Source organism: Capricornis sumatraensis, chromosome 6 (assembly GCF_032405125.1).
Source record: "Capricornis sumatraensis isolate serow.1 chromosome 6, serow.2, whole genome shotgun sequence".
NCBI lineage: Eukaryota > Metazoa > Chordata > Mammalia > Artiodactyla > Bovidae > Capricornis > Capricornis sumatraensis.
Genome location: NC_091074.1, coordinates 118,472,616 through 118,483,735, shown reverse-complemented (window position 1 = coordinate 118,483,735; position 11,120 = coordinate 118,472,616).

Here is an 11,120-nt window from a genome sequence, read left to right as displayed (position 1 = left end):
CCTGGGGGGGTGGGGTTTGGGGCGAGGTGGGAGGGGGGTTCAATAGGGGGGATATATGTATACCTATGACTGATTCATGTTGAGGTATGGCGGAAATCAACACAATATTGTAAAGCAGTTATCCTCCAATTAAAGATTAATAAATTAAAAAAAGAAGTCTCCCTGACACTGACCTTTGAAGGGTGAGTAGCTATGAAGTGGCGGAAGAAGGTTGGGGGCAGGGAAAAGCATTTTAGGGAATGAGAGCAGTGAGTGCCAAGGATCCGAACACAGAAGCACTGAGCCTGCTCACAGGCTTGAACAAGTTTCAGCACATCTGGAGCGTGGAGCGGTGAAAGCCAGACCAGGGAGGTGAATGGTGAAGAGTCCTGGGAGCGCCCAGTGGAAAACCACTGGCGAGGTTTAGGCAGGGGAGGGTGGAGGTGATCATATGGGCATTCGGAGGCGACCACTCTGACTGTAGCCTGGTCTACAAGCCGGGGAGCAGTTGCGGATGTTGTGAGGTCTCTTTGAAGGTTTTTGTCACGTGAGAGATGATGAGAACTTAGACTCACGTGGTGGTGGTGAAGATGTTGAGGAAAGGATGGATTCAAGGAGGTGATGCCGAATCACCAAGTCTTGGGTGTGGCTGGATGTGGGGGGTGTTCTGTGGGCTAGATGTCAAGGTATCGCCTAGGTTTCCAGTTTATAAGGAAGACGGCAGAAGGTGGCAGTGGGACTCAGCAGTTAGGTGGATAGGTTCTGGAGACAGCTGTACCACTGAGTGGTCCTGGGAAAGGCACTTGTTTATTTTATGTGAAAAATGGAACCACGATTGGTACCTGCCTCTGGGTGTATGGATTCAAAAAATTGACCCTGGTTGAGGCTTGGAATAGTTTCTGGCATTAGTACTTAATCATTATTATTTTTTTTGGCGAGATGCCTCATTGAATAAGAAACACCAAGAAGAATCAATACTTTCTGATGAGGATCATATGCTGGACTTTGGACATGTTGTAGTGCTGAGATATCCCAGTGGAAATCTGGAGCAGTCAGCTGGAGACATGGCTCTGTTTCTCAAAGAGCAGCCTGGGTGGGAGGTTTAAATTTGACAGTCATCATTTTTTTCCCATGGAGTACCAGGGAGGAGCAATTATACTAACCATGCATAGGGTTCAGGTTTTTGCATGTGTTTTTTTGGCTTTGAATGTCTGTTGAATGAGACAACTTCATGCTGGTCAGCAAATTATAGATTGAATAATGTTTGGATTTCTACTAATAACAACATCGTCTTTTCCAAAGTAAAAGGAACCATCCATGAGAGATGGCACTTCTTTCTTTCTTTCTTTCTTTCTTTTTTTTTTTTGACTTTTAAGAGCCTTGAGACCTTGTTTAGAAGAAGCTTGTCTTCTCCTGATGGACATAGCTGCCGCAAAGGTGGTGGTGAGGGGACACCTCCAGGGAGCTACGCCCCAGAATATAGAGTTTCTATGATGCCTGGTTTCACTGCAGACTAGAGACCCAATTCAACTCTGCATCTTCCCACAGAAGAATAAGCCAGACAAACCAGCATGGGTTCCGCAGAAGCAATAATAATCTGAGAGTGCAGATCACCGTCATAGTCAACATCAACTGCGATAATCATGTGGAATACGCTGCCTTCCCCTGCATCTGCCTTGAGGACGGGAGATGGGTTGTTTCTCTCTTGACTTTTCTTCTCCTTTTCCCGCCTGTCTTCAAGTAGATATCTTTTGAAACAGATAGTTCTCTTTTGCTTTTTTTTCCCTGTCTGAAACGGCATGTTCAGTTTGGTTGAAACATGTGAATGGAATAGGAATGATTTATACCCATGGCCCTTAATCTCCCAAAGAGATTCAGAAGCTACTGATCAAAGAATTCTTAGTTACCATAGTATGAAGTGCGATGTCTAATCCACAGCTGGCACTCCAGTGTTGAGTGTTTTGCTTGAGAAACATGTTTTCAATGAAGGAATCAATGGACCTAATATTAGCTACAGCCCAATAAAGAGATCTGCTTTACAATAACCCAGAGGGATGAACACCTAGGCTTTCCTTGAATTCCTCAAGTGATCAGGAGTGCCCTTGAGCTCTCACAAGGATTCCTAATGCAATTTTAAGTCACTGGTGGTCGGGAAGCTCTTTCCCTATGTTGAGCAGAACCTGTTGTCCTATAACCCTGACTTCTTGGTTTAACCCTCTGGAGCCACACAAGCTTGGTCTGTCCTTTCTGCTCCCTGTAAGAGTTTCAGAGATGGGAAGTCAATAAGTCAGTGATCAGGCTTCATGTGCCTTTTGTCCTTTCAGTTGTAAGAGAGTATGATTACAGAACCGTGAGCAATCTTGGCCACTTCGCCATGCATGAGTTGTAGTTGAAGAGAAAGAAAGACAGAGTGAGAGGGAGGGAGACAGAGAGAGAAAATAATGAATAAAAATAGGGACAAACTGATCAATAGACGCTGGAGTCAGTTACCAGTGATATTCAGAGTGTGATTGCTCCATCACAAAATTGACGGCAGGTAAGGGTGTTTACAAAAGAGTCGACAGATCCTTTAAATTTTTATTTTTATTGTAATTCTTTTTGAGAGGTTGGGCCTGTAGAAAGGCAAAGTCATCTCCAACCAAAATATCTGCTTTGCTAAATGCTGTTCAGAGATGGAAAGTACATTTTCTTTGTGTTGTCTTGCCCTGTCTCTCTGCCCATGGTATATATCACCAATCCATTATGACGCTCGTCTCTGCTTAGCCTGGATATGAATCTTTCTTAGCATAAAACTCCAGACAGCCATGGCTAATGGATCGATATCAGTGTGTGTCTTGTTACTTATTGCTACAATAATAATGCCATACAGCAGGCAGCTATAAAACTTTGGTGGCAAATAAGACTTTACTGCTACTGTGCTGGGGTGGTTGAGGTTTGGCTGATCTTGGCGAGGCGTGGCAGGCACTGGCTGGGCTGTCTCCTGCCCCTGTGGCTGGCTGAGGTCTCTGCCTTACCTGGGCTGAGCTGCCTCTGCTTCACTGCAGCAGCTCTGCTTGCAGGGCCTCTCATCCTTCTTGTGGAACCAACAGAACTGCCAGAGCACGTTCTCCTAAGAATGGCAGAGGTCCGAGAGTGAGTGGGACTGCACATGTCTTCTTGGGGCCTCAGTTCAGAAAGGGCACACTGATACTCGGACCTTATCCTAAGAAATTCACATGGCTGGGTTCAGATTTAAGGGGTGGAACACAGACTCCACCTCTACAGTATGAGGGGCAACAAAGTCATGTCACTATGTGCAGCTATAGGGAATGGTGACAAACTGGAGCTTTTAATATCATCTACCACAACGTGTGAGATGCATCTTAATCGCTCTGCTCTACATGCTAGTTACAAGGTTTGCTGCTGCTGCTGCTGCTAAGTCACTTCAGTCGTGTCCGACTCTGTGCGACCCCATAGACTGTAGCCCATCAGGCTCCCCCGTCCCTGGGATTCTCCAGGCAAGAACACTGGAGTGGGTTGCCATTTCCTTCTCCAATCATGAAAGTGAAAGGTGAAAGGGAAGTCGCTCATATTTATCTGTATTACCATATCCATTCTCCAGTGGCAGTCTGCATACTGTGATTCCAAAATGGGCAAGTGGTGGTGGTAGTTTAGTCGTTAAGTCCTGTCTGACTCTGCAACCCCATGGACTGTAACCCTCCAGGCTCCTCTGTCCATGGAATTCTCCAGGCAAGAATACTGGAGTCAGTTGCCATTCTCTTCTCCAGGGGATCTTCCCAAGCCAGAGACTGAACCCAGTTCTCCTGCATTGCAGGCGGTAGCTCCCCAACAACTTGACTGACTTCATCAGGGTCAGTAAGCTTTCATGCCATAAATACAGATGAGGCCTAACATGCTGGTGTCTCAGGAGGGGGCTATAGAGTCAACCATTCTCAGATTGAACACCTGACTGATCACCGCCACCATCCTCATCATCACTGATGCTGCTTATTGGGCACTTACTATGCACCAGGCACCCTTACATCCGGAGAATTTCATCTCCAAGATAATCCAGGAAGGTAGGTCTTTTTTTTTTGTTTTAATTGGAGGATAATTGCTTTCCAGTGTTGTGTTGGTTTCTGCTACACAACACCACGAGTCAGCCATAAGTCCACATACATCCCCTCCCTCTTGAGCTTCCCTTCCATCCCCTCGCCCCATCCCACACCTCTAGGTCTCCATAGAGCACTTCACTGAGCTGCCTGAGTTGTAGAGCAGCTTCCCACTGTGGTGGTGGTTTAGTCGATAAGTCATGTTCGACTCTGCGATCCCATGGACTATACTCGAACAGGCTCCTCCGTCCATGGGATTTCCCAAGCAAGAATACCGGAGTGGGTTGCCATTTTCTTCTCCAGGCGATCTTCCCAACTCAGGGATTGAACCTGGGTCTCTTGCATTGCAGGCAGTTTCTTTACCGACTGAAGCACCATCTTTTTGCACATGGTAGTGTATGTATGTCAGTGAAACTCTCTGGACTTGCACCACCCTCTCCTCTACACCTCTGTTCCATGGAGGCACTCTGGCAGCCTCTCCCAGGCTCTTCTATCCTCTCTGCTCTGTTCACCTCTCAGACTCAGGAGGCCTCCCTGGACCACTTTTATTTCTCCTTGGCTGTTTGGGGGTCTCTGCTTCCTTCTCTCCTTCATCTTCTCTCTTTCCTGCTTTCTCTCCCCCAAAGCTTGGCCATCCTCTCAAATCCCCACACTCTGATGTTTTCTCAGTGTTTCTCAGTGGGAGGAACCAAAGGGTTATCTATCAAGAAGTAGCAGATGAAATCTCACTGAATTGTCTGGTTGGGGAAACTGGTCAGTGGTTCTTCACATCTGTTGAGAGGGTTTTTTTTTTTTTTTTTTTAAGAAACACGGGTCAAACAACTTTGGAGGAGGAGCTGACCCCCTGGTGAGGTGGGCTTTATGGAAGCAGGAACTTAAGGCTTTGGAGTCCAGCATCCCTGGGTTCAAACCCCATTTTCTCATGTCCACCACTTAGGCAGATCACGTGTGTGGTCTAGGACAGACTGGCCTATCCATCTTTGACCCAGCTCTTCATTCATAACTTGGGGATGATCACAACACCAACCTCGAAGGATTGCTGTAAGAATGAAATGTGATTATGCAAATAAAGAGCTCAATATGGAGCTGATATTCCCTTTACTTGAAAATTCTCATCCCATTTTCCTCTGTGCACTCCCACTATTCTTTTTTCCCAGTTAACTCTTTTTTTTTTTTCAATTTTATGGAGATATAATTGACAAATAAAATTATAACATCTTTAAAGTATACAACCTGAAGACTTGATATACATAGTGAAGAGATTCCCACAGTTGTGTTAATTAGCACATCCATCATCTCACACATTTACCTTTTTGTGGTGTGTGTGAGAGAGAGAATATTTAAGCTCTACTCATGAAATTTCAATTATACGATATCAACTAGTTACCAGACTATGCCTTAGATCTTCAGACCTTAGTTTTCTTATAAATAAACGTCTGTATCCTTTTATCAACCTCTCCCTATTTCTCTTGCCTTCCAGCCTCTGGTGACCACCATTCAATATGAAATGAAATAAACATAGATTTTATAGGAGATGTAATTATAAGTTTAATCCCAGTCTCTTCTGTCAGGCTGTACATACTGAGGGGGCTGGAACCATGTCATACCAAGAACAGTGCGTGGCACATAGTAGGAGCTTAAAAGGTGAATAAAAACAATTACTACAAATATGTAGCAGGGATTATGATCATTCTTCTTATCCTGCATACCCTCCTTTGCTCTTTGCATGATGCATTGGGGACTGGATTTATTTATTTATTAAAAAATTTTTTTTTAATGTGGACCATTTTTGAAGTCTTTATTGAATTTTTTACAATATTGCATGTGAGATCTTAGCTCCCCAACCAGGGATTGAACCCGCATCCTCTGCATTGGAAGGCGAAGTCTTAATCACTGGATAACCAGGGAAGTCCCAGGAGGTTAACCATTTATTTGTTTGGCTGCGTTGAGTCCTAGTTGCACCGCACAGAACTCTCTAGTTGTGGCACATGGGCTTAGCTCGTGGGCTTATTTGCTCCATGCTATGAGGGCTGTTAGTTCCCTGTTCAGGGATCCAGCCTGAGGGACTGGATTGATTTAAAGGGCGTGGGTAAGCGCTGGCAGATCTGGGACTCGAATCCAGGTCTCCTTGTTTCCAGACTGGTGTTCTTCTCTGCTCCCTGCGCCGTCCCCTGCTGTGCCCTCCCAGGACACAGTTTACATGACAGGCTGGAAGCCTGCCTCCCTGCCTGAGAGGACTAGACAGCAATCCATCCCCAGCCTCGCATTTACCCACCAGCGGATGGAAACACGCTCCCTTGGTATCTGACACTTCAGCTAGCATCTCGTTTTAACTTTTCTGTGCACGCTGTCTGGCGTCCTCAAATTGGCCTTTGTGGGGAAATCCATAATAGCTCATGGTTGCAGGGCACATATTCCTTCCACAGGACATTAGGCTGGCTATTGAAGTGGCTCTGGTCAGGAAGGAAAGGTCTGTCTGTAACTGAAGGAAGCACTGGCAAACTGATGCTTTCACGTGTGCATCGGGGTAGATTACACTGGTTTCCCTTCCCTGTGTCTCTGCTGTTGGCAGCCTTTCTGTCTCCTAAGACCTGTCTGCACCAGTAACTTTTCCCAGGGTTTCTTACTCATTCATACATTGGAAATGAGAGAAGAGGGGGTAATTGTCTTCTTGGACTGCTATTATCTAACCCAGAGGCCCCTGAAGTCAGGAGACCTGAATCTCCATCCAAGTTTATCCAGGGCCTCTGTGAGTGAGCCAACATGAATCTGTTTTCTTTTTCAGGGTGTTGCTTTTCCAATATATTGGGTGTCCCATGTCTTGCCTAGTCGCTCAGTTGTGTCCAATTCTTTGCAACCCCATGGACTGTAGCCCTCCAGGCTCCTCCGTCCAAGGGGATTCTCTCGGCAAGAATACTAGCATGGGTTGCCATGCTCTCCTCCAGGGGATGTCCCCAACTCAGGGATCAAACCGAGGTCTCCTGCACTGTGGGCAGATTCTTTACCATCTGAGCTATTACGGAAGCCCAAGAATACTGGAGTGGGTAGCCTGTCCCTTCTCCAGGGGCCCTTCAGACCCAGGAATTGAACCGGATTCTTTATCAGCTGAGCTACCAGGGAAGCCCTATGTTAATGCTGCCTTAAAAGAGTATTGAAGGGACACAACATGGGCATCCATGAGGTACCTTCAATATGCCAAGCACTTAACATCCATGACCTCATTGAATAATCACAGTAGCATTATGATATACAAGGAAACACATTCAGAGAGGGAAGGTAACTCACCTGAAATCACAGAGCTTGGGAAGACTCAGCCCTACATTTTCCCCAGCACTCTTGGGCAATGAGATGCTGAGATTGCAACTGTGTCACAGGAGTCAAGGTCTGACTTTAGGGAAATCTTGGGAAATCAGGTTATAGGTAGGTCAGAGAAGACCCAGAATCATTTTAATGAGAGTAGAATATCCTCATGCTTAGTATTGATAGGGTCTTTTTTTTTTTTTATCATTGAGTTTTCTAATTTGAGCTTCACACATTATCCAGATGAGGAAACTGGAGCTTACAGAGATTAAGTGACTTCTGGAAGCTGCATAAAGATACATGGGCAGTTAGTGAGAAAATTGGAATTCAGATTTATGTGTTTGGCCCTGAGGCTGAGTGCCCTTTTTTTAGCCACAGTCCACAGTGTCAGAGTTCCTCAGAAGGGGTCTGTGTAGATGGTTATGACGATGATGACGATGATGATGGTGATGATAAGAATGGTGGTGACATCGATGATGGTGAGGGGGATGGTGGTGATAGCAGTGGTGACATTCGTGATGGTCATGATAGCAATAATGATGTAGTAATTGTAAGGGTGGTGAAGATGCTGTTGGTGACCTTGATGGTCAATATCACTCGGAGCTAGGTCTAGGACAGGTCAAGGGCACTGTGGGCATGAGGCATCTTTCTAGTAGCTTCTTAAATGACCAATGAGTTAATGCCAACTTATCTCTCCAGTTTCATCTCTACTCATCTTTCCTAACCCTCTGCTTTAGAGGAATTGGCTTGCTCTTTTCAAAATGTATTACCAAGTCCAGATCTTCTTTGACAGCCCTCTGTAGGAAGCAATCCTGCTGAGACCTTGATCTTGGACTTCTAGTCCAGAGCTGTGAGACAATAAATTTCTGTTGTTTAAGCAGCCCAGTTTGTGGTACTTTGTTAAGGGAGCCCTAGCAAAGGAATGAAACCACATGCGGCTATTTAAATTTAAATTACTCAACGTTAATCATTTAGTTCCTCAGTCACACTAGTCACCTTTCAACAGCTTAATGGCTACATGCAGCTATTAAGGGCAGCGGCTACTGTATTATAAATCCAGATGGAACAGTTCCAGCATCACAGAAATTTCTCTTGGGTGATATTGGACTGGGGTGATCATTCTGAACACTGACTGCATATTAGACTATCCAAGGAGAGTTTAAAAATCAAATGTCTTACTTTGAGATGGAGATTCACATGAAATTAATAAGAAATAATACAGAGCTCCTGTGGACCCTTTACCCACTGTCCCCCAGTGGCACCTCCTGTGCTATGTTAGCCAATGATCACAATTAACACACTACGAACAAAGCTAGTGGAGGGGATGGAATCCCAGCTGAGCTATTTCAAATCCTGGGAGATGATGCTGTGAAAGTGCTGCACTCAATATGCCAGCAAATTTGGAAAACTCAGCAGTGGCCACAGTTCTGGAAAAGATCAGTTTTCATTCCAATCCCAAAGAAAGGCAATGCCAAAGAATGCTCAAACTACTGCACAATTTCACTCATCTCACACGCTAGCAAAGTAATGCTCAAAATTCTCCAAGCCAGGCTTCAGCAATACATGAACCAGGAACTTCCAGATGTTCAAGCTGGTTTTAGAAAAGGCAGAGTTACCAGAGATCAAATGGCCAACATCCGCTGGATCATGGAAAAAGGAAGAGAGTTCCAGAAAAAACATCTATTTCTGCTTTATTGACTATGCCAAAGCCTTTGATTGTGTGGATCACAACACACTGTGGAAAATTCTGAAAGAGATGGGAATCCCAGACCACCTAACCTGCCTCTTGAGAAATCTGTATGCAGGTCAGGAAGCAACACTTAGAACTGGACATGGAACAAAAGACTGGTTCCAAATAGGAAAAGGAGTACGTCAAGGCTGTATATTGTCACCCTGCTTATTTAACTTCTATGCAGAATACATCATGAGAAACGCTGGTCTGGAAGAAGCACAAGCTGGAATCAAGATTGCTGGGAGAAATCTCAATAACCTCAGATATGCAGATGACACCACCCTTATGGCAGAAAGTGAAGAGGAACTAAAAAGCCTCTTGATGAAAATGAAAGAGGAGAGTGAAAAAGTTGTCTTAAAGCTCAACATTCAGGAGACAAAGATCATGGCATCTGGTCCCATCACTTCATGGGAAATAGATGGGGAAACAGTGTCAGACTCTGTTTTTTTGGGGCTCCAAAATCACTGCAGATGGTGATTGCAGCCATGAAATTGAAAGACGCTTACTCCTTGGAAGAAAAGTTATGACCAACCTAGATAGCATATTGAAAAGTGGAGACATTACTTTGCCAACAAAGGCTACATAGTCAAGGCTATGGTTTTTCCTGTGGTCATGTATGGGTGCGAGAGTTGGACTGTGAAGAAAGCTGAGCACCGAAGAATTGATGCTTTTGAAGTATGGTGTTGGAGAAGACTCTTGAGAGTCCCTTGGACTGCAAGGAGATCCAACCAGTCCATTCTAACAGAGATCAGTCCTGGGTATTCATTGGAAGGACTGATGCTAAAGTTGAAACTCCAATACTCTGGCCACCTCATGCGAAGAGTTGACTCTGATTGGAAATAAGAATTTCCAATAAGAGTTGACTCTTATTGGAAAAGACTCTGATGCTGGGAGGGATTGGGGGCAGGAGAAGAAGGGGATGACCGAGGATGAGATGGCTGCATGGCATCACCGATTCGATGAACGTGAGTTTGAGTGAACTCTGGGAGTTGGTGATGGACAGGGAGGCCTGGCATACTGCAATTCATGGGGTCTCAAAGAGTCGGACATGGCTGAGCAACTGAACTGAACATACTGATACTGATATACTCAGATCAGAGCACTTTATTGCCATTAGGATCCCTCCTGCTGCCCTCCCCTTCTTTTTTGAAAGTGAAGTTGCTCAGTTGCGTCCAACTCTTTGTGACCCTATGGACTATAGCATACTAGGCTCCCCCGTTCATGAGATTTTCCAAGCAAGATTACTGGAGTGGCTTGCCATTTTCTTCTCCAGGGGATCTTCCCGACCCAGGGATCAAACCTGGGTCTCCCACATAGTAGGCAGATGCTTTACCTTCTGAGCCACCAGGGAAGTCTCTCAACTCTCCAGGTCAAAAAGAAAAGAGAGTTATATTCCAGGCATAGCAGGTGGCATGGATATAACCAGAGAACAGAGAGGACTTTCAGGGTCCTGAAATCAATCCATCGTAAACAGTGCATGAGAGGTGGGAATGCGGCAGAATTATTTCCGAGAGATGTGGACTAATTTGGACCAAGACAGCACCTTCTCTAATACCCAGAAGAAAGGCACAGTACAAAGAGAAGTATTCTATCTTAGAAAAAATATTTCTAACCATGGAGTTCACTTGGTCCTGGTTCACTTGGAGAAACTTGTTGGTTGGCCACTTCTTGTAGCTAAAATATCTTGCAACATGTGATGATTCAATTACTTTCTACTTGGAGAAGTTTATGACCAATTGGGCAAACAGGGAAGCCACTGGGGTGCTGAAATCCTTCCTGTACTTGGAGGTTTCCTGAATGGGAGGGTTGAACGCAGGGGTTCCTCTCCCCTCCTACCCCTGGAAGTTTTCCTCCTATGCTCTCCCTTCCCAGAGGGAAGAAAAAGCAGAGAAATGAGCTGTGAATCCCATTCATATTCATTAATACCCTAAAGATGAAAAATACCTTTCCATTACCCCTGAGATAATTCAAGCCCATTGCCTAGGAAAATGTTATAGATCTTTGTCACTGCAATCTCA